This window comes from Ixodes scapularis, unplaced genomic scaffold (genome assembly GCF_016920785.2).
Source record: "Ixodes scapularis isolate PalLabHiFi unplaced genomic scaffold, ASM1692078v2 PGA_scaffold0__279_contigs__length_252992795, whole genome shotgun sequence".
In the NCBI taxonomy this organism is placed as follows: Eukaryota; Metazoa; Arthropoda; class Arachnida; order Ixodida; family Ixodidae; genus Ixodes; species Ixodes scapularis.
The window spans coordinates 83,291,886-83,313,391 of record NW_024609835.1 but is presented as its reverse complement, the minus strand read 5'-3'; the positions used below and the strand labels follow the sequence as shown (position 1 = coordinate 83,313,391).

Genomic DNA, 21,506 nt, shown 5'->3' with positions numbered 1-21,506 from the left:
TGCTGAATGGAATATGCCCACGCTACCCTTGTGGACCCTTCCCGTATTATAGTTTGATCGCTGACCTCAATTTTAGGTTAAGAGGTGAGGTCAATCTCTTCCCCTTGTTTTCCGAGGCAGGGTTGACGAACACTCGTCGAAAAGGGACCCTCGTCAATTCTCTCTTCTTGTTTTGTGTGATATAGAGCTGAAATAAACGCTGTATGGATTACCTTCGTAACACGGTATGTACACTTTGTTATTGGTATGCCATTTTTATTCTGACAGACTGCACGTCACTGTCGAGCTGTAACAGTTCGTGGGAGGTATACGCGCAATACCGGTCCAACCTTTCTTTGACGAGTGTCGCGTCAATATCGAGTTGCAATCGTAAAAGATCGGTCCCGAAGCGCTTACCAACAGCGCGAATACAGCACTTCCATCAAACGCGCGCGTCCGCTCCGAGTGTGAACAGGTATTTACGTGGCTCTTGCTGACACTCGTAGTTCAAACGTATCTTTTTTAACGTCGGCTCGCTCCTGCATCTCCGAGACCGCGAAAAACGCCGCGGCAATTTGTTTCCATCTACGTCGCTTTGCAAACGACTGACACTGGCCGCCTTTTACCAACAATGACAGTTGGGTTAACTTCTGGAGTCTTCACCGGAAGACTCGCTGCACTTCCCAACAGGCATAACGGCGTATGGGACTAGTCCCATGCTGTCGCTGTAGCGCAACGTATCTCATTGAATTTCGCTCAGCTGCGATGCGGCGATGAGAGGCGCCGATTCAGAAAATACGTCGGTGACATCGGCGCAGTAAAACCTACCAGCACACCCCAACTCGTCGCCGCTAACGCTCCCATCTCCAACTGCCGAGAGAACTTCCGGTTCCGGAAGCAGCGTACGTCACGGCTTGTTTTGCGGTCAAGAAAAAGTCGATATTTCATTAATTTTTTGTGTAGAAGTTAATAAACTGAGACGAAAAGGGGTGCCTGTTCGGCATTCAGTGAACATTGACGGTTTAATGTAAAAGTTATCTGGAAAAAGTAAAAAAGTCATTTCATGGTCCCTTTAAAGGAGTCATGAAACGCTTTTTCAACTTTTTTCTGTTTAGCTTTCCTCCTCAACTCATAAATCGCGCATTGTACCAAGCAGTTCAAGAAGTCGGAAAGGGGGGGAGTCCCCTCTTGCTCGTAATCTGGCTCGTGTAGCCGGACACAGCCATTGTCCCCCTAGAAGATTAGCCCGTCGCTCAAAATTCCGACTAGTTGCTTTCCCCACTCCCCTTCACCCCGAAGCTGACAGTGCTGTTGAAGCTACGTGCTCGTTGGGTCAGCCACACATTTTCCACGTGATCATGCTCTCTCGCGTATACCGACCCGCAGAGAATGAGGTCAGGTGATGAAAGGGAGACGGCTGATTGGTCCGGCAAGCGCGTAGCTTCCACCGCAATGTCAGCTTAGGGGTAAAGGGATTAAGTGAGGTCCGGTGTCGCGTGACGTGCGCTTGGGCCCTGGTGACGCGCTGCGGGGGCCCGGTTATGGTGGCTAGTAGCCCGGTGACGCGCTGCGGGGTCCGCGGATGTATCACAGTGAAAAGGCGGAGAGTTTACGAAGGGAAGGAGGTACGAAATAGTCCGCTATGTTTTGCAAATTTTCGTAGCGAAAGTCAGGCTTCTGACTTTCTACCTTTGTTCTTTTGGCCCACTGAACGATGTGCTATTAGTAAAATCCCAATATAAATTGATTTACTCCAGCCCAAAATTCGTTTCATGGGTCCTTTAACGGCGCACTCTGGTACCGAGGCGCCATCTGACGCCTATTTGTTTTAACGTTTCTGCTTCTGGCTTTCCGGCGCGCGTGAGCATGGCTCCCGTCGCGTCGAAATAGTATTTCTTCGACGATGACTTCGATGAAATAAGTGCGCGGAGACGGCGGCAACAGCAAGAGCTTGTATTTGTGCTGCACGCTGTTGGTGCGGCGATTAAAGGTACGCCGAACCCCTTCTGAATGCCCAAAAGCCTTAAAGAATGACGACTGAATGACCGAATTCATTGGCTCGCCTGATCCTTAAATTGCGGTAAGGTACATAAAGAACTTCGACAAGCATTTGAATGATGTATGCATACCTTTCTACACCAGCACCATGTTTTTTATTGTTGTATTTTACACGATGGCGGAACGATTACACGAGCTGCCAAGCGATCGCCGTCAAAGAATCCACGCATCCAAGCAGGTGCGACTTGCGCGTCCGAGGGAATCCCTAAAGGCTTTGGCGCAAGCACGAACGACGCCGAGAGCTCCGAGCACTACATGGTAGCGCAGAACGAGCAGCTCCTACCCACGACTGGGCCTACCTTGGTGCTGTTCCTGTCTAGGCCGGAGCCTTTCGGCCGCCGGGTTCAGTTGGTGCGGTCGCGATTGGCGAGGTTTGGCGAGGCGAGCGCGGTGGCATCCTCGGAGTGTTCGGAAGGGAACTCGCTCGCCAGGGATTGCGCACACCCGACTCCTCTGGTCCAGAGCCGCCCGGCGCCCCGGCCCGGAGCCCAAAACACTTGGGTCTTGATGTTTCTTCCGTCTCGTGCGAGACCACCGCGTAAAACCACCGCGAGTAACCGCGAGACTGGCCGCGACAGCGGAAACGCCGTCATCTCACCGGAAATCGACCTGTTCGAGCTCTCGCGCACCAGCTCCGACGACGGAGCTCGCGGAGCGCGCTCCGCCAGCGTGCACCGGAAGTGAGACGATGTCGTTTAGTTTAGCTCGAGTGCACTCTGACCGCTGGAGCGCGCTTGAGCGCGTTAACTTAACGCGCCCAATGCTATGGACTTGGAGCTGCCAACATTGAACCACTACGTCAGGGTCATGTCTACGTCATTATCACGTTTTATTTGTTTTTACTTCTCAGAGCAAAATTGGACGATGACGTCATGAGTTTCTCTTCCCGGTGTTGGCTCAACGGTGTCCACGTGATCACCGTAACACGTAACTAGCGCTGCTGTGTGCACTTCTCAGAGCTGAGAGCTACGAGCAGTTTGTTTATGATACGAGCGAGGGCCAAATCTCCGATGCCTAAGCTGCAATGAATGTCGAAAGATTTATAGGGTCACGACGTTGTGTTCCTGCCTGCTCAAATTATCAGTTGACCAGCCCGGGAGTTGTCTTCCGCAAGTTTCCACACGATGTTGTAGTAAACTACTCGGTGCATCAAGGAGTGGCCAGGCTCTTTAAATCGACCGCAAAATTCGGTTTCTTAACCTGTCGCGCTACGACTTTGTGCAGCGTTGCCCACAGATGGTGCATTTTTTTCGTAAAATTTGCAAAGAGCGAACTTACCCGAGGAAAAATTTAACAAAGAAAAAGGCTTAGCTCCTATGGAATTGTGGCGAAGCCAAAGGCCTTCAAACAAAACGGCGCCGTTTCGCACGGGAGACAAGAGATGGCGCAAGCGGCCGCGATGCCTACTGCGCCAATGAACGAGCATACGGCGCCGAGAGCCGACGTCTTTTGCCGACGATCTTTTCGACTCAAAATCGGCGCGATCTTTTTTGATATCAGTTGCCAATGCATTACTTTATCATCCTTACTGATAAAACATATTGAATGGACACATAATCTACTAGAAAAACGGTTTGTCGGAATATTTGTACTGTTTTTTCGGGGTACCGATGTCGTCTGCTTTGCAGTTCCTGTTTTTATCGCGCCTGCTTTTTGTTACTGCCACTGTTGCCGCCTGCGGAACGCGCTCCGCTTTTGAGTCGAAAAGATCATCTGCTAAAGACGCCAGCTCTCGGCGCCGTATGCTCATTCGTTGGCGCAGTTGGCATTGCGACCGCTTGCACCATCTCTTGTCTCCCGTGCGAAATGGCGCCGTATTGTTTGAAGACCTTTGGCTTCGCCGCATTTCCATAGGAGCTAAGCCTTTTTCTTTCTTTACCTTTCTCTCAGGTAAGTTCGCTGTTTGTAACTTTTATGAAAAAAATGCACCATTTGTGGGCAACGCTGCACAAAGTCGTAGCACGATACGTTAAGAAACCGAATTTCGCGGTCAATTTAAAGAACCTGGACACTCCTTGATACACCAAGTACATTGGCGAAAATTGCGGAGCAGACGACACTTGCAGTTTGCTCTATGCTAGTCCGCCGTCGAACATGGGATCCTGTGACCTTTCAGACTCTGACGACCCTCGTAGTGGAGGCACAGACGCGCTGTGTGTGCCCACGCTGAGATGAGGAGAGACGAGGTGAGAGCAATATTCATTGTTTAATAATAATAGGAGTCGGTGCTGGTGCCGCCCGCAGCTCACCGATCGTCATGGCGTTCTGAAGGGGTGGTGTACCGGACTGTCCGTCACTACGCTGGTGCTTGGGAGAGTTGGCTCCGGGGCTCGAAGGGTCAAGGGCAGGGATGGGCAAAATACATGCAAATATGTATCGAAATACAAATACTAAATACTTCGTTAAAAATGTATTTAATTACAAATCTGATTACATTTCCAAAAAAGCATTTAAGTTCAAGATACAAATACAACCAAATGTATTTGGTCTCCCTCCAAATACTTTTCCAAATACATTCCTTAAAATTTGCGTCAGCCACTTCAGGGCACCTGCAACGGGTATCTGGGTATCTCATTTTAATTTTGCATCGCACACTCGGGAGTTAGTGTGCGAGGCTCTAGTAACGTAATAGAAATATAATAACAAAAAAAATGTAATTAGCTCGGACATAATAAAAGAAAAAAAGCACAGAGCTTCAAGCAGCTTTTTTGTTGATTACATTTTGATATAGACCAACAAAGAACCGAGACGACCAAGACGCGCAGCACTAGCTACAGAATTTTTTATTGTTGCAACTCGCACCATTTCGAAAAATCTGGACGACCCGCGCATTTAGAATGTTCCAGGCAAAAAATGGATGGAAATCAGGCTGGAAAGCATCACAAGTTGTCACAGGCACTTATTTAGCCAGTCTGCCTGTGACCGTCGATTTTGTCACTATTCTTGCCCTGTACTGGCACCATAATCACAAAGTCACTAAACGCTTGTGCTTGATTGAGAGACACTGCATTCGGTGCAGAACGTAGTTTTCTTCCTGCTCTGGACAGTGACAATAAATTTGAAGCATGTATTTTCGCCCACAAATTTGTATTTAATTACAATTGTATTTGAAATACCCACGTTTTAGTATACAATACAATACCCAATTTTTAATTAAATAGAAACGCAAAATACACAAAGTATTTGAAATACTGTTCATCCCTGTTTAGGGGCTTTGGGCGCTGACGCCAGCGGGTGGCCGTTGTGCTTCTCTGGTCGGGCTCATAGGGTTCAAGGGCTTGGAGCGCTGACGCTAGCGAGCGGCCTTGCGATTGAGGCAATTCAGGCTTCTCAGGGTTCGGGGACCTGGGGTGCTGACGGCAGTGGGGGGGTCTTTCCACTGTGTTCCTCTGGTGCGTTGTTTCCCGGGCTCTCTCCAGCACGCTCCCTGGCACTTTTCTCGGCGTGTCTTCCCGGTCGGGCTGGCTTCGCCGACCTGTTCCAAATTGTTCCCCATGCCCGGTTTATTCACCCCCCCCCCCCCCCTTCTCCTTCGTCTTCTCCCCTTCCCAGTCTCCCCTGGGCCGTCACCGTTCACGCCATCCAAAACGGCCTGCCCGCTTCACGTTTCCCGTATCTCGCCACCACGAACGTCACAAGACCACGTGGTTTGACGTGACGTCAGGCATAGGGGTAGTCTACGGGGGGGTGTCGGGGCTCGTGCTCCCCCGTGGTGGGATCCGGGGGGGGGGGGGGGGGGGGCAGAGACCTTCCGGGCCATGATCCTGTTGAGTTCGAACACTGTTTTGTGCGTTGTCTTGTTAATGAGCTTTTGACTTATATCCTGCAGCCGCAGGCTTTATTTTCATGCATTAAAAAGAAAAGACTCGTGGCCGAGTGGATTACTGCTTCAGAAGCACAGGGGCATTTGTTCTACCCCCACAACTTCGCAGCTGGCACAAGCATTTTGTTAGATTTGTGCTCGCCGGCGCATGCGCCGTGGTTCCGGCGGTACGCTTGCACGGCTCCCCTCGGGAAAATGGAAGGTCTACGCCGCTGGTGACGTGGACATGACTCTGACGATACGAAACCAATGTTGGCTGACGCAACCAATGTGTCGGTTTCGCTATCTGCTGATGTTTAAACTAAGATTACACAAATAATATTTAATATTTCGCAAATCCGAAGGCGTAAAGCTGCTTTGTAGTGCTTCGGGGAAATGGAATCACATGTAAGCCTAAATTTTTTGGAATTGAATGGAGTTGCCGTTTAACGAGCTCTTAGAGCGCGGCTCTCAGGCTCTCGTTCCCGTGTTTCGCGGCGTCGCCGTCGGCGTAACCGCGCGCGTTGCATTATGGACGTCACAGACCTATGCACTAATTCCATTCCTTGGTAAAATTAGCGAGAATTTGAATTGGCTTGTGGGTCTGCGAGACCTATAATGCAACACTGCGCATTCAGTTTCCCCGCTAAATTTAGCCTTAAAACTGACGTCACATGACCTCTATACTAAATCAGTTTCTCCGCTATATTTAGCGGGGAAGTGAGTTGGTGTCGAGGTCACGTGACGTCCATTTCGCCGCTAAATATAGCGGAGAAACTGAATTGGTTCATAGGTGACGTGAGATGAAGTAATGTGACGTTACTTTTTTTCTGCTAAATATAGCGGGGAAATTGAATTGGTGTTCAGGTACCATGGCATCAATTTTGGAGCTAAATTTAGCGGGGAAACTGTGGGAGGAGTGTAGGGTACAGTGGCGGAAGAGAGGGTACGTGACATCCAGAGGTCACGTGACGTCATAACGGAAGGTTTAAACATAAACATGAGACCGCTGATAATGGAAACAATAAAAACAAAGCTTTTTCGCTAATAATGCCAGAAAGGTTCTCGGGCGATAAAAGGAAATATATCTAGAAGGGTGTTAAGGCGGCGAAACCACGGGCGTGAAATTAGGTGGAGCTATATGCTTGAAACTTGATAGCGCTATTTTGGAAGTGTTCTTTAGTAACCACAAGGCGGTGTTTGTGCGTGTACAATAACATGGCATAAAATGTTCGGGCAGCCACACCAACGACAGGGAACGGTTCATGCATACACATCCACTTCTGTCGTTCCTCGAGTTCTAACTTGGGCGCGCGATTTTTGAAGTGTCTTTCACTTACCACGAGCCAGTCCCAGTTTCTGTCCAATCAAAATTGTTTAGCAGGTTCTCGAAGTGCTCGCTACTTAATACACCCTTGCCGGTTCCAAAATGCTGTGGAAGTTTCGTCCGGTGTGTTACTCGGTTTAATACGAAATGCCTATGTGGTGGGTGGGGCTCGCACCTTAAACATTCATTCAGTCCATCTGCTCCGAAATTACAGCTTAACGGTTCCGACGTCACACCTCGGCTGTCGCAATGTTTCACCTCACGGGCAGCGGAAGTGTTGACCAATATTTTAGAGAGCAGCTCTTAGGTTCCCGGTTCCGGGTTTCGCGGCGTCGGCGTCGAAAAATTTAGCGGGAAAATTGATGTCACGTGACCTCAACACCAATTCAGTGTCCTCGCTCAATTTAGCGGGGTAATGACGTCACATGACGATGTGACATCATCTATGAACGAATTCAGTTTCGCGACAAGATTTAGTGGGAAAACTGAGGTCACTCGGCGTAAATTTTTCAGCTAAATTTAGCGGAGAAACTGTGGGAGGCGGGAAGGGTATGAAGGAGGAGTGGAGGGAACGGAGGAGGAGGATGGGAGGGTACGCAGGGGGAGGAGGGAAGGGTACGGGGGAGAAGCAGGGGAGGGTACGCGGGAAGGGGAGGGGAAGGTACGGAGGAGGAGGAGAGGAGGAGGAGGAGGGGAGGAGAAGGAGAGAGGAGGGGAGGAGGAAAGGAGGGGAGGACGAAAAGCAGAGGAGGGGAGGGTACGGAAAAGGAGGAAGGGCACATTTCCTCCTCCCCCTCAAGAGTTGCGCTCTAATTTCGCGTTACAGAGATTTGTAAACGTCTTTCATTTTTTATCACCTTGACATTGAATGTTTAAAGCTTTTGTAGAGATGCAAGCTGACAAAATATTTAACCGCATTAATTTTATCTTGAAAACATGGTACTCTACGTATAATAAGTAGTGAGTGATCGCTTCTGCAGAACCAGTCATGTTTACGCATTCCCAACAAATTGCACCGGCACTACTGTGCTCTGTAAGCGTGTCCATTTCAAACTACAGAGCCCAAGTTACAAGATCCCAACCACTAGCATTAAGCTACCCTGACTTTACAGTCAGGTTAAGGTTAGCCATTTGGCCAGTGAACTGGGGCTGCTAATTTGGAGTATTTAACGTGAATAAAAGGTTAAAAGCGCGAATAAACGGGGACAATGAAGAAACACGGACTTCAGGCCATGCTGAGTAGGGCGTTTTCAGAAAAGATCAAACAACCATGTCCGGTAACCATTTTTAACTTTGATAAAAAAAAAGTATTGCTGGCTTCATGTTAAGAAGAATAAAACCAATCCTTGTCTTGGAGGACAAATTTGTCTTTGCGAATAAAAAAACAAAAACTGGTAAATACCCTCTCAGTCACGTGTGCGTTTTGCATATCGTGCGATGTTGGCATTTCGGGCGGGTTTCCTCCCCCACCAAAAAAAAAAAACAAAAAGATTTTTTTTTTGTTTTTTGAGGGGGGTGGGGGGGGGCCCACCCCCCTCAAAAAACAAAAAAAAACTTTTTGGTTACGGGTCTAGAAATATTTACGAACAAATTAGGCATAGGAAGGATTGACAAAAATAATTAACCACCTAGTTTAAGGTCGTTATTTCAAGAAACAAAATAGCAAATACATCACATCGAGCAATAACGCTCTGGATTAAAGATTGTTTTTCTCCGTATCCACAGAGGCTAAGGTTTTCAAACTTTGCCAGTGTGTTTCCCTTTATATAGTTCACCCATGCATAAAATATTGGTGCCCTCGTTGGCGGGAGAAATTTACAAGAATTGCTCACACATGGGCATTTAACTAAAAATGCAATGCTTTGAAAATCGTTTTAAAAAAACACCATCTTTAATTTTCTTTAAACTCTCTGCAATTGACATTTATTATCTGTACTAACAGAGGCTGCAAAAACCTAATACAATATTAGTGTGGATTTGAAGTTATAAAGCGACGATATGACCAAATTGACGCTAACGCGGTTGACATAAATGGGGTGTACACATACCCATTCTTCACAATTTTATTATTATTAAAAAACGTAAATATGCTACGTGGTGGCCAGGAAAATACAAACTGACAGCGCAGAGGTGGACGGGAGTTTTGAAGGGAAAATTCCCAATATATTTTTGTACAGCCGACACAAAAATGCCCATAAGCCGGAGCGATCGAGAGGCGCCTCCCTGTAACATGCTTCGAGGTGCCTGTTTCAACAGACGGCGCGTATCGTCTCCGTCTACGCGACGTTGAGGAAGCAACCGGAGCGAGTTCGCAAACAGATCAGCTTACAACCTTGGTGGTAACATGTTATAGGAGGTAGGGCGCGGCGGAACTTGAACCTGTGCCGCCTGTGAGCGCCAATAAATCCGCCGCCGTAAAAAACCGCACAACGAAAAAAAAAAAAAATTAATTGCGATTGAATGAGATTGCCTGTAACTTAATTGATATGAGTCGTGAAATCTAGTTTGGGTATGCTCATGTACCCTACGTTATTGATAGTGCAGCAAGCCACTTTAAGAACAAATACTCCCTACACGACCTGCAGAGCAACAAGTACACGTCAGCGAAGTGGATTTTTTTCGCAACTGGACATGGCAAGAGTGCGCGACAGGGGGTCGTGTCAAGCACCAGGCAACATTGTACAACCTCCGACCGCCCACCACGTCGGCGATCAAGTCGGCGTCAGAAATGGTTCGCCACTGAACACTAAACTGCCGAACGTGCAACTAAGCCACCTCCCGAAAGCTGACGTTAAAGCGTTCAGGGACAGGAAAGCAAAGTAGGACTCTGTTTCTGCTGTGCGTGGAATTCATTCCTGTCACTTGTGGTAGTGTCTGCGGTCCGACATCTCGAAAACCGCAGCTGTTTTAGCAAGAACAATAGACGAAGAAAATATATGTCTTTGAAAGTAAAGTCTCCTACGGCTGCGAAAGGCAGATCGATGTCGCGAGCTTGCGGTGCCACTGAGAAGAAACGAACAGTGATCGCCTACAGCAAAAACGGGAGAAAAAAAATGTTCCTCCACGGAGTGCCAGGAGAGCGTTGGGGCCTACTCAAGTCACTTTCCGGCAGAAATGACGCAGGCTACAAGCGCCTTATGTGCGCACAGGACCTTGATTCATTAAACTTGTTTTAATTGTACCACTTTAAACATGTGTTCTTTCTTATGAATTGAAACGTGGTCATCAGCAGGCCAGCCTTCCTACGAAATGTAGGCTCCGAAATTAAATGATTAGAGAAATCTGCATTTAAATTGTTGGCTTGTGCAGGCTTCAAACTCACCTGTAATCTTTTGTATGAATTCTTATTTTTCACGAACTCCTGTTACAGTGTTTTCTCTTCACAGACTTCCTACATTCTTGGACCACTTCCTTGCCCCTGTTTGAAATTGGCAACGTCCTATGTTTCTCTACTCCCGCTACGGCAATTCCATATATTTCGCGCTCTGAGAGAAAAAAAAGAAATATATATATATATATATATATATATATATATATATATATATATGTATATATATATATATATATCAGGGTGTCGAACCGGAACCGAACCGAACCGAAAACCGGAACCGAACCGGTATTTTTTCCGGAACTGAACCCGAACCCGAACCGTTATATCGTTATCGCGATGAACCCGAACCGGAACTGAACCGGAAAAAAAATAACGGTTACCGGCTCATGTCAAAACGGTTCGGCCACGCGTTGTTGACAATAAATGTGCTATCAATGCCATTTGTTTTTTAAGTGCCGTCAACTGACACACACCTCGCTTACATATTTTTCTTCTCCACTCAATCTTAGGAATATAAACGCTGCATCCACGAATCTTGACAAACGCTGCATCCATGAATCTTGACATAGGAACCAGTATTGCGCTGGTCGCGGCTTGAACGGAAAAAAAAAAATTGGAAGGCTGTGCAAAAAAAAAAAAAAAAAAAAAAATCGCGTCACGGGATTTTATTTTTCTACAATCTCGTAAATCCTAAATGCTGCTGTATGCTCATTTCATAACACGTTTCTAGAACGCGCGAGTTCTTGAAGCTTGCTTCCATCGGAATGAGAAAAGAAAAGGCTGTGGAGTTTGATAACAAGGCATCCGGTTTCGTATAGGCACTTAGAAGCTAACATATTTGTGAGACAGCGAACTCTTCTATTTTAATATTTATCCTATTACGTCCTTCTGGCGTTGAGTTCGGTGAAGTGTTTTTCATATTCCGTATCTTGCTTAATGAAAACTTCTTTAAGGGTCTAATTTGAGTTACCGAAGGCTAGTTCAAATAAAGAAAGCTGTATTTTCTCCCCACTGTTCCTTCAATTGCTTACACGCCGAGGTGGCGGGATAGTTAGCGAGTTCTACTTGTAAGTGGGTTTGTAAGGAGGTCGCGGATTTTACAGCTACTGCGTCGGACCCAATTAGATGAAGTCCGAATGCGTAAACGTCGGTGAGGTAACCTTTGAATGCACATAAAGAAACTATTCCTGGTAGAAATCCCTGAGCCTTACACTACGATGTATCCCGTTTCGTATGTGCTGATTTCAGATGTTTTATTTGTAATTTATTTTGATGTTAAAATTTGTCATTTATAATTTCCGAACCGGTTCGCGAACCGGTTCGCGGATTGAATTAATCGAACCGGAACTGAACCGGAACAAAATTAATTTACCTGAACCTGAACCGTAACCGAACCCGTATTTTTTTTCGGTTCGACACACTGATATATATATATATATATTGGAAAGCATTTTTGAAGGGCCTAATAGGACACATTATGAGCATTGATATGTGAAAAGTAGAAGAAAAATTAAGACGGCCTTCATTTTAAACTGATTTTTCAATTATTGCGAAATCGGTAACCTGTCTACATTTCAGTGTATTGTTTTTTCAAAAAAGTATCGTTTTCAATTTCAATTGCAACTTATCTGAATATTAAACAAACTAGTCCGTATCATATTAAAAAATTTGAATTTCCAACCTTTTAAGATCCGGATCCATAAGGCTCTGAATTGCTTAGTAATCGATAATGCATGTTTACCTTTTTTATATTATGTTTGGTCTCTGCACAAATAAATATAAATCGTAAGTCGACAACAGTTTTTTTTAAATAAATATCCAAAAGGAAGGTTTTACGCAAGTCGCAAAAACTTGCGCATACACCGACAGTGACTTTGTGATATTCGTTCCTCATGATAAATATTATTTTACTCAAAAAATGTTCGAATATGTTTTTGCGGTTTCACAACAAGTAAAATATATCTTTTGGAAAAAAAAAAATGTCGACCGAATATGGTCTTTCGATCCTATCTAGAAACGCCCAAAACAGACAATTTCAGTCTATTGAATTTTTTGTTTTAGTATTTTTGTTTCTTTGGCGTTGTGCGGCTCTTCGCGGCGGCGGATCTATTGGCGCTCACAGCCGGCGCAGGTTCAGGTTCTGCCGCGTCTTACCTCCTATATCACGTTAGCGCCAAAGTTGTAGCCTGATCTTCTTGAAGAGTCGCTCCGTCTTCTTCCTTTATGTCGCGTAGACGGGGACGCTACACGCCGGCGATTAAGGCAGGCACCTCGAAGCATGTTACAGGGTGGCGAGTCTCGATCGCTCCGGCCCATGGGTATTTTTGGGTGGGTTGTACGAAAATATATTAGAAATTTTCCCTTCAAAACTACCGTCCACCTCTGCGCTGCTAATTTGTTGTTTCCTGACAACCACGTAGCATTCTGACATTTTTTAATCGTAATGAAATAGTGCAGAATGGTTATGATCACGCCCCATTTATCGCAACCACGTTAGTGTCAATTTGGCCATATTTCTTGCTTTATAACTTAAAAATCACACAAATGTTGCATTATGTTCTTGCATATTTTGTTAGGATATTATGAATGTTAATTTTGGATATTTGAAAGAAAATTAAAGATGGCTTTTTTAATGATCTTCAAAATAATGCATTTTTATTTAAGTTCCCAGTGTAAGGAATTCTTGTAAATTTATCCCACTGACCAGGACAACGATATTTGAGCCACAGATGAGCTTTATACAGGGCTCCACACTAGCAAAGTTTGAAGACCTTATCTTTGTTAGATACGGAGAAACAAGTCTTTAATCGAGAGCGTTAATGCTCAATCTGCCGTACTTGCGATTTCGTTTCTCAAAATGAAAACCATAATGCTCGGTGGTTAATACTCTTTGTCAATCATTCCTATGCCTAATGGGTTGGTAAATATTTCTAGACCCGTAGCCGGAACAGTTTGTTTGGGTGAAGCCGCCCGAAAAGCCAACATCGTGCGACACGCAAAACGCGCACGTGACTGAGAGGGTGCTTACCAATTGTTTTCGCAAAGACAAGTTTTTTTTTTTCTGAAACAAGTATTGTTTTTATTTTTCTTGGCATGAAGCCAGAAAAAATATATATTTTTTTTAATCAAAATTGAGAACGGTCACCGGACATGGCTGTTCGATCTTATCTGAAAACGCCCAGTAGTAACTACACGACTGCACGTCGGCAGGACGCTTATCCAGATCGAAAGGGACTCGAGCGGGGATCGAACTTCTATATCTCACCGCGGTAGCAGCTGTTTATCCATGGTTACGGTTTCCGTAAAAATTGTACCTAAGCGTATCACGCGAAAGTGTAATGGCTAGTAAACACTGAACTATTGAACAGTCTACATTCTTGAATATATACTTGTGGTTTCCTTTTAATTCGACTAACCTTGTCGAGGTAGATCCTCAGAATTATCTGCAAAAATTATGGGCAATCCCAATCCCGGTGAGGAACAAAACTGCCTTAAAAAGAATAGAAATGTGTAGTCCAAGAGAAAAAAAAAATATAAACGCTGCTACTTGGAATACTTGAATATCACGATTAGATTTTTTCTCAAGTTTAGTGTCTTTCCTAAGTATGAACTTCTTAGTAAATATAATAATTTTGACACTGCAAGTATGCAATACGGGCCGTTTTCGGAGGAGAATTGTTGTATTTTATGTTTTTATTTATTTTTACATAAAATCATAAACATGCCACACTGAGCAAATTGGACTAACACTGGGATAGCTATATCAAACGAACCGTAAGGAGCTATGTAATTGGACTTGTATCGATACGTAACTATTTATATAGGCTATCGACGATTTGTATATGTTTCTTGCCCATCGAATTTATTGCACAAATTTGATTTGTCCCCAAATATGTGCAAAATTGGAAATATGCAAACTTTGGTATAAATTTTCTCAAAAATGCTATTTCTTATTTTCTTGTAACGTTTTTATTTCATTGCCCATAAGCTGTAGAAACAGTTTATATAAGTCTTCGGTGCGATATTTTTGTTGTATATTGAAGACAGCTATACGCGTTTTTACCCCAACAAAAAAAGATTTGCGTATTGTTCAAACACCGCGCTAAGTAGTCCTTACAGGATGAGGTTGTCGGAGTTACAGCGATGTTTTTGCCGTTCGAAACGTATGCGTCTTGATAAAGTAAGACACGTCTAGTTGAAATATTAATTATATATCTTAATTATCTTAATTATTTACAGAAAGAGGGAAATTAGTAATTCTACGCAAGGAGGCAGACTATTGTTACTACGGTTCTTGTGGTGAAAACGAGTATAGTTAAATAAGCCAATTTTAAGTCGGTTAACTATGCTGGCTTCACCACAATGTTACTGGCGGCTTCATTAATATCAGATGGTTTTAGAAACCAGTTTATGATGATCAGGTGGCTGTTATATATGGTCATGGCAACTCCAGAAACATCCGAAGCACGTTACGGAGGGCAAAACGAATCAACCATGTTAACAGTAATGCCACATGTTGTGTGAGAGCGGGGCGAGCTAGACATTATATTTTGAGATCTGGCGGGCAATTATTTTTACCGAATAAATCATTGCAGCAGATTACTATTAAGTGAACTTGCGTATGCAACCTATGGGATATACGATATCACGTTTTCTGAGAGAAATAAAACCCCTTTCTAGTATTGCAAAAGCCGTTATAGCTTGAAAGAACAATAATGAAAGAACAATAATTTCAATTTTCTTACTGCTTTGCAATTTTGTTTTAGAATTTCATGGCTAGAGGAAGCATCTTGTCATCCCATTTTCTAGGAAACACGAACAGGAGCGAAGCTGGTGGGGATAACGTGGAGCTTCGGAAAGCGGCCGCCGACGTTTCACGAAGAGAGTTGAATATCTGTTTGTAATTTGTTTACGTAGTTTAAAAGATCAGAAACAAAATAATTGTGACAGCCACGTAGAGCGTTCTTCAAAGGGAGTTATCTTCAAAAATAAAAATAATAAAACAGTTTTTTTCTTATATTTATGTGGGAGATGCGTTCCTCTTGTAAGTAGCACTCTGTTATTCATCGAGCTGCCACAAACGCCGGTCTCTTTTGATCAGCGCGAGGAAAAGCAATTATGGTCAGAGACTGCGCCCTACGATAAGCTTTGTTGACCTCGCGCCTCCGACCGAGGCTGTGTACCGGACTGGTTCGCTCTCCGCAACTATCCTTCTCTCACCAAACGACATCACTGCGCAAACAATTGTCTGGCTCCGTTTAGTGAAGATTGTCTAGAGGAGGAGAGAAACAGAGCCGACGTTTGACGTTATCATGGCGATCTCATGAATGCCTGGGACGTTATTTACACACGGGTCGCAATGTATCTCTAGTAGTAACCGCTGTGATTATTGACAGTTGCCAGCAAGACCACTGTCTCCGGCATGTAAGCACCACACCAAGGAAATGTTTGTCGGTGGCTATCTAATATAAGTTCGTCCATTTGATCTTGTACGTGTCCCCTACAGTTTGTTGTCCTCGTGTATTCCCTGATTCTATAATCGTCCTTTTTTCTCTATTATTTTCTTTTGTTTTATTTAAATGAAATGATATTGAGCGCGCTCTTTTTCGCTGATGCTTTAAGCGATGAAATTCATATAATCGTTTATTCTAAAAAAATAAGAAGGGAAAATAGAAGGGGATAAATAAAGAACACGGTAAAGGAACTCGCCAAGGAAGAACCGACGGGTTTGAACTTGGGAGTATAGGTGGTCACTCGTATTTGGTACATCCATGCTTCACTCATGGCTGGCGGTTTTCATCGTTAAAGGGAAGTACTAAGCCGACTACTTTGAGAGACATAAGCGAGTGATATACCGCAACCGATATTTTTGGCCCGTAACCGACCTGAACGTAAATGCATTGAAATGAATCCTGCCTCCGTACATAGCTGCTACCCAGGCAGCACGCCGACACTGGGCCAGCGTCGGGGGAATATTGCTCGCAATATTGGCCCAGTTTCATATTTTGCACCATGGCTCAGTATTGGGCCAATACCGTTAACGATCGTTCTAAAAATGGGCCAAATCGGCGATATCATTCGAGTTCTGGAGAGATGGGCCAATATCGGTTAACATGGTCGCGGCCGCTACAGTGTCAGTGGACTTGGGCCAAGCCAACGTTACTAGAACCGATCAGTTGGGAAACTGCCATAGAGCCTGCTTTGAAAAAGTGGCATCGATCCGTACTCGAGAACCGAGTTAATAGCGACCGCAACGCCGCCATTTCTCCCGCACCGGCCACTCGAGGAACGGCACGAGACTTCTATTTTGGCTTTAATCGGCCATTTTGGCTCCGAAGCAGGTACGCAGGTACGGTGGAAGGGGCGTGCCACCTCCGACTCCCAAGCGGGCGCGCCGCGAATTACTGCCGAAGTTAGGATGCGCCTAGGTCGGGACGCGCTACCTGAAATCACCGCTGAGGCATGGTTGTATGAAAACAATATTAATTGCACTGCAAAACCTTGCAAACTAAATGTTTTAGAAAACATAACGTGCCCCCCCTTCCCCCCCCCCCCCCCCCCCCCCCCCGTTTTGCACTAATCTCCAATAAAGGCATCTACAAAAATAGTTTTTCTTCCGTTTGTTTGTACGGAAAAAAACAGTTCCAGCCGCTGATTGCCCGGCACGACCTCGGAGCGGCCCGTGGCAACAGCGGCGGCCGCCGCGATTGGCCGGCGCCATTGACCGATTCAGTATCGTTTTTGAAGCGGTCAAGAATCCCTAATACCGGCCGAAATAGCCGGTTCAGACCCGACAAATTACCGGAAAACGGTGCTGGATACTGTATATCAGCGTGGCGTTGGCCGACCCAAGTGATGTTCCGCCGACGTTAGCCACATCGCAGTAATACTGGCCCGATCTTTACGATTCAGCGCCAATACTTGCAGTATCAGAATTATATTGGCCCGATTTCTCCGATCCGCCGCCAATGTTGGCGCAATACTGTCTGCTGCCTGGGTACTGTGCTGCCGACGAATATGCTCTGCCACAACTGATTTCGCCTCACTGGTGAGCAACGGTCAAACTGTGCGGTGAGTGACCTACCTTGAAGCTCTCCGGCATGCTTAATTGAAGAATATGAAGTAGTAGATTACACTAACGAAGAAAGATATGCTAAAGGACTTGAGACAACTCCCTCACGAAGGCCGTCGGTCGTAAATTTAGGAGCCGTCACTGCTATGCGGTAAGAAAACAGCGGGAAATCGAGGTGTCGTAGAGCAGACAGGTACGTAAAACGTTGACTACAGCACATTGCCAGGAAACGAGCGAATCAAACTCTGGCGCTGAACCTTCCGTCGCACATTTAATCCTGGAGGCATAGAGCTATAGTTTAAAAAAGTCCAAGCGACCGTGAGCGTTTTGGCGTGTGGGGGTGTCTCGAGGTATACCAAGGCGCTAAGAAAGGCGAAGACATCGTGCAGTCAGCTATGCGGGTTTATACCGAAAATGATTTCGACTGTTCCCGGCACAGCACCAACAAAAAGGATGTTGTGAACATTATGAAAGATGGGGAACAACAAGCCGTTGTCAAGCGCTACATGACAGGCCCATCCGAGAAGCCTACCAGCTCTTTAAGAAAGCTAACCCGGACTCCAAATTTAGATGGACCATGTTTCATTTGCTGCGACCAAAATGGGTTAGACTGAACCCCGACCAAACCGTGTGTGCATACGTGTGCTGCGCGAATTTTGATCTTTGCTTATCTGCTCTAGCAGCGCGCGGGACGAAAAAATAACAGCAGATGATATTGTCGCTTTGTGCCTTTGTCCTAACTCAGCGCCCAATTTTATACGAGGTGAATGCAAAAAATGGCCTAGCATTGTTCGACTCTCCTTATGAGAATTGAAATTGGTTCCTGATAAGGAGATTTAATTTTGCACGTGGGAGAACGGCAATTTGGTGAATAAAGACTGCGGACTCGAACGCCTTTTTGAAAAAGGTGCAAAAATGGGCCACAATATTTTCTATTTACGACTTCATCCGTAGAAGTCTACGGGAAGCTGTTCGGATTGAGAACAGCAGGGTGACCAGACGACATATTGTCATGCATTTTGATTTTGCGGAAAACTGGATGGGCGATCCTGCCACATAAAATACAAGCGCACCACTGGCACAAGCTTTAAATCTCCGTGCTCACATGTGTTACGTTGACCTCGCAAGGTCGCAAATGTTTCGTTGTCGTGTGTGAAGACCTGTGCCATGACACTCCCCACGCGGTGCTCGCTCTGAAGTGCATTGAGAACTGGCTGAATGACTATATTCCAGTAATCCAGTTTATGCTTCATTAACGTATATGACTGACGGTGCACCAGCTCATTTTAAGAATAGATTTCAGCTCTACGAGTTCAATGGAGCCGGACTTCCGAAGGAGAAGTGGGTATTTTCTGCCTCATGACACGACAAGAACGCCTGCGATGGAGTATTGGGGCTACTGAAGCATCAGGCGATGGTGCACAACTTCCGTTCGTCTGCGGATGAGGCCACGCAGGCATCACTGGATTTAGTGCACAAGGTGGGAGAGGGTGTAAAAAACGTCACTCTCCTGAATTAAAAAAAATACTATATGAGTGATTTCCAGAAAACTAAGAGAGCCGAAAGGGGATTCATAACTACTCAAAAATGCATCCGAATCTCACACGTGGGGCGACTTGGAAAAGGTGAAGTGCGTCTTCAGCAAAGTACCTTATCGGTAGTTTAGTGCCTACATGGCGTTTCACAATGTATATTTTTGTTAAATATCTAGGCAAATGGCAGACTTTTTGTAAAAGCCTCTACATGAACACACGGGGTAGTGTTGTGCACTATGATCAACGTCTATGCATCCGTGTGTTCTAATAACGTGGATATATTAGTAGTTATATAAAGTGTTCTTGTGATATGCTATCAGCTGGTGTTTTCTTTTTTCGTCAGCTGAAATTTGTCTTGTGTATGAGAGCTTATAAGCAAATTCAAATGATATACATAGTTCAAACTGTTCAAGTTCGTACAAACAAATGTCCCTGCGTTCAGAAGTGGAAAGCATAATTTTTATTATCGCAGAAGAGAGATACTGAGCTGCTTCATGAGTGATTATTTTGTATTCATTTTGAAATTACACTTTTTTATGTCACATTGTGAGCCAACCATTTCTGAGATAAGAACGTTTACCTGACAGAGTTTGACACATGTCTGGATCGTCCCGCACTAGACTGCGGTTGGCATTACTGTTAACTTGAATGGATCATTTTGACATCCGTAAAGTGCCTCAGATGTTCCTGTAGTTGTCATGAGCATAAATAACAGCAAACTCATCATGACAAACTGGCTTCTAAAACCATCTGTTTTTCATGAGGCCGCCAGTACCATTGTGGTGGAGCCAGCATAGTTGAACCAAGGATTGAGGGACGGGCTTAAAATTGGCTTATTTAACTAGTTGTCCACCAAAATACAATACAAATATTACATCCAAGACTTATGTACAGTGTTTCTGCACCCTATGAGATATCAAGTAAAAAATTTAGAGAAAGTAAAAGAATGGCATTTTCAGAAATGGATTTCACAGTTTTGCGTATTTCTGTTTTTTGTGCACATCTGGGGCGAAATCAAAATTTTCCAATAAGTTTAATGAAGAATAATTATATGCCGATCGATAACTTAGATAAATTGCTACGTATTGATATATGTCTTATGACATAGCTTTTTATCGTTCGTTTGATATTGCTATACCACTGTTAGTCAAAATTACTCTGGGTGGCATGTTTTCGTTTTTGTGAAAAAATAAACAAAAATGAAAAATAAATAAATCCGCCTCTGAAAACAACCCGCATTGCTTACGTATTGTGTAAACGTTATTATCACTACCTGAGAAGTCACTATTTCGCAAATACCGTATAAACTTGACCAATAATGGAATCGCGATTTTCACGCAATCTACCCGGCAGAGTTTCATGAATTTTTCTCTCGAGCTACATATTACATTTTTTTCTTTTTTGAAATACAGTTTTGTTCATCACGGGGATTGGGATTTCAAATCTATTTTTACTAACAATTCTGAGGACCCACCCCGAAAAGGGTGATCGAATTCAAATGAAACTAAACACACACACATATATATATATATATATATATATATATATGTTTCGACATAACCTTTATCTACGCGCGGTTCTGGAGTACCGAAAGTTTCGTACCTAGTAATAGTTGAAGCTTATACCGTTAATGGTGGTATATTCCTTAAAACGAAATGTGATATCCGGTGTGAATCCACGGTACATTCGAAGCAATAGCTGCGGTATCTTATCGGACCCTAACGGTTTCTTGTGTGCCTCGCACTTCTGACTCTTTGACGCAATTTTGTCACTTGAGAATAGCGACGACTGACGCCCCGCATATTTTCGAGTTGGGGAAAAAGCCCGTAACAGCTGTCGCTGTAATCTTAATGCAGGCGAAACATACCGAAGCTCTGCTTTACTAAGCGATGGTCTTAAAAAGTAAATCACGTATGGACATCGGAACGCTTACCAGTCTGCATGGTGAAAACCACGATAGAAGCCGTCAGAACCCATGTGGCATCGGCTGAACTGAAGTCCTTTACCGCGTCCCCGGACATGTGCATCTCAGGAGGATTCGCCACCATCTTTTGTCCTGGCCACGGAGCGCGAATCCGTAAGTGTTAAAAGGGAGGGACCCTGTTAAATAAAGGCGACTTCGTTGGCACAAAAAACAGGCCGTATACTCCAGCCAAGTTAAAAAAAAAAAAGCCACGCAAACGTAGAAACTGCACATCGATCATGTTCGATTGGGGCGTGGAAAGGCGATAACTTGGATCACGGTGACTCTAGATGTCGTGTTTCGAAAAGTCGTAGGGCCCTGCTTGTTTCCGTTTTATTTTTTTTTTGGCGCAAATATCGTTTGCATTGGACCGAATATTCTTCGTAGGCTGTTTTGGGGCGTGGTGTGATTCTTGTTTCGTTTTGATATATTTGTCGCG

General features: G+C 44.7%; 1 pseudogene; it reads right to left on the bottom strand.

Moving 5' to 3' along the window:
• Nucleotides 1-21,152, bottom strand: part of LOC8042707 — a 35,429-nt pseudogene extending 14,277 nt beyond the window's left edge.
• Nucleotides 21,153-21,506: the final 354 nt, after the last annotated feature.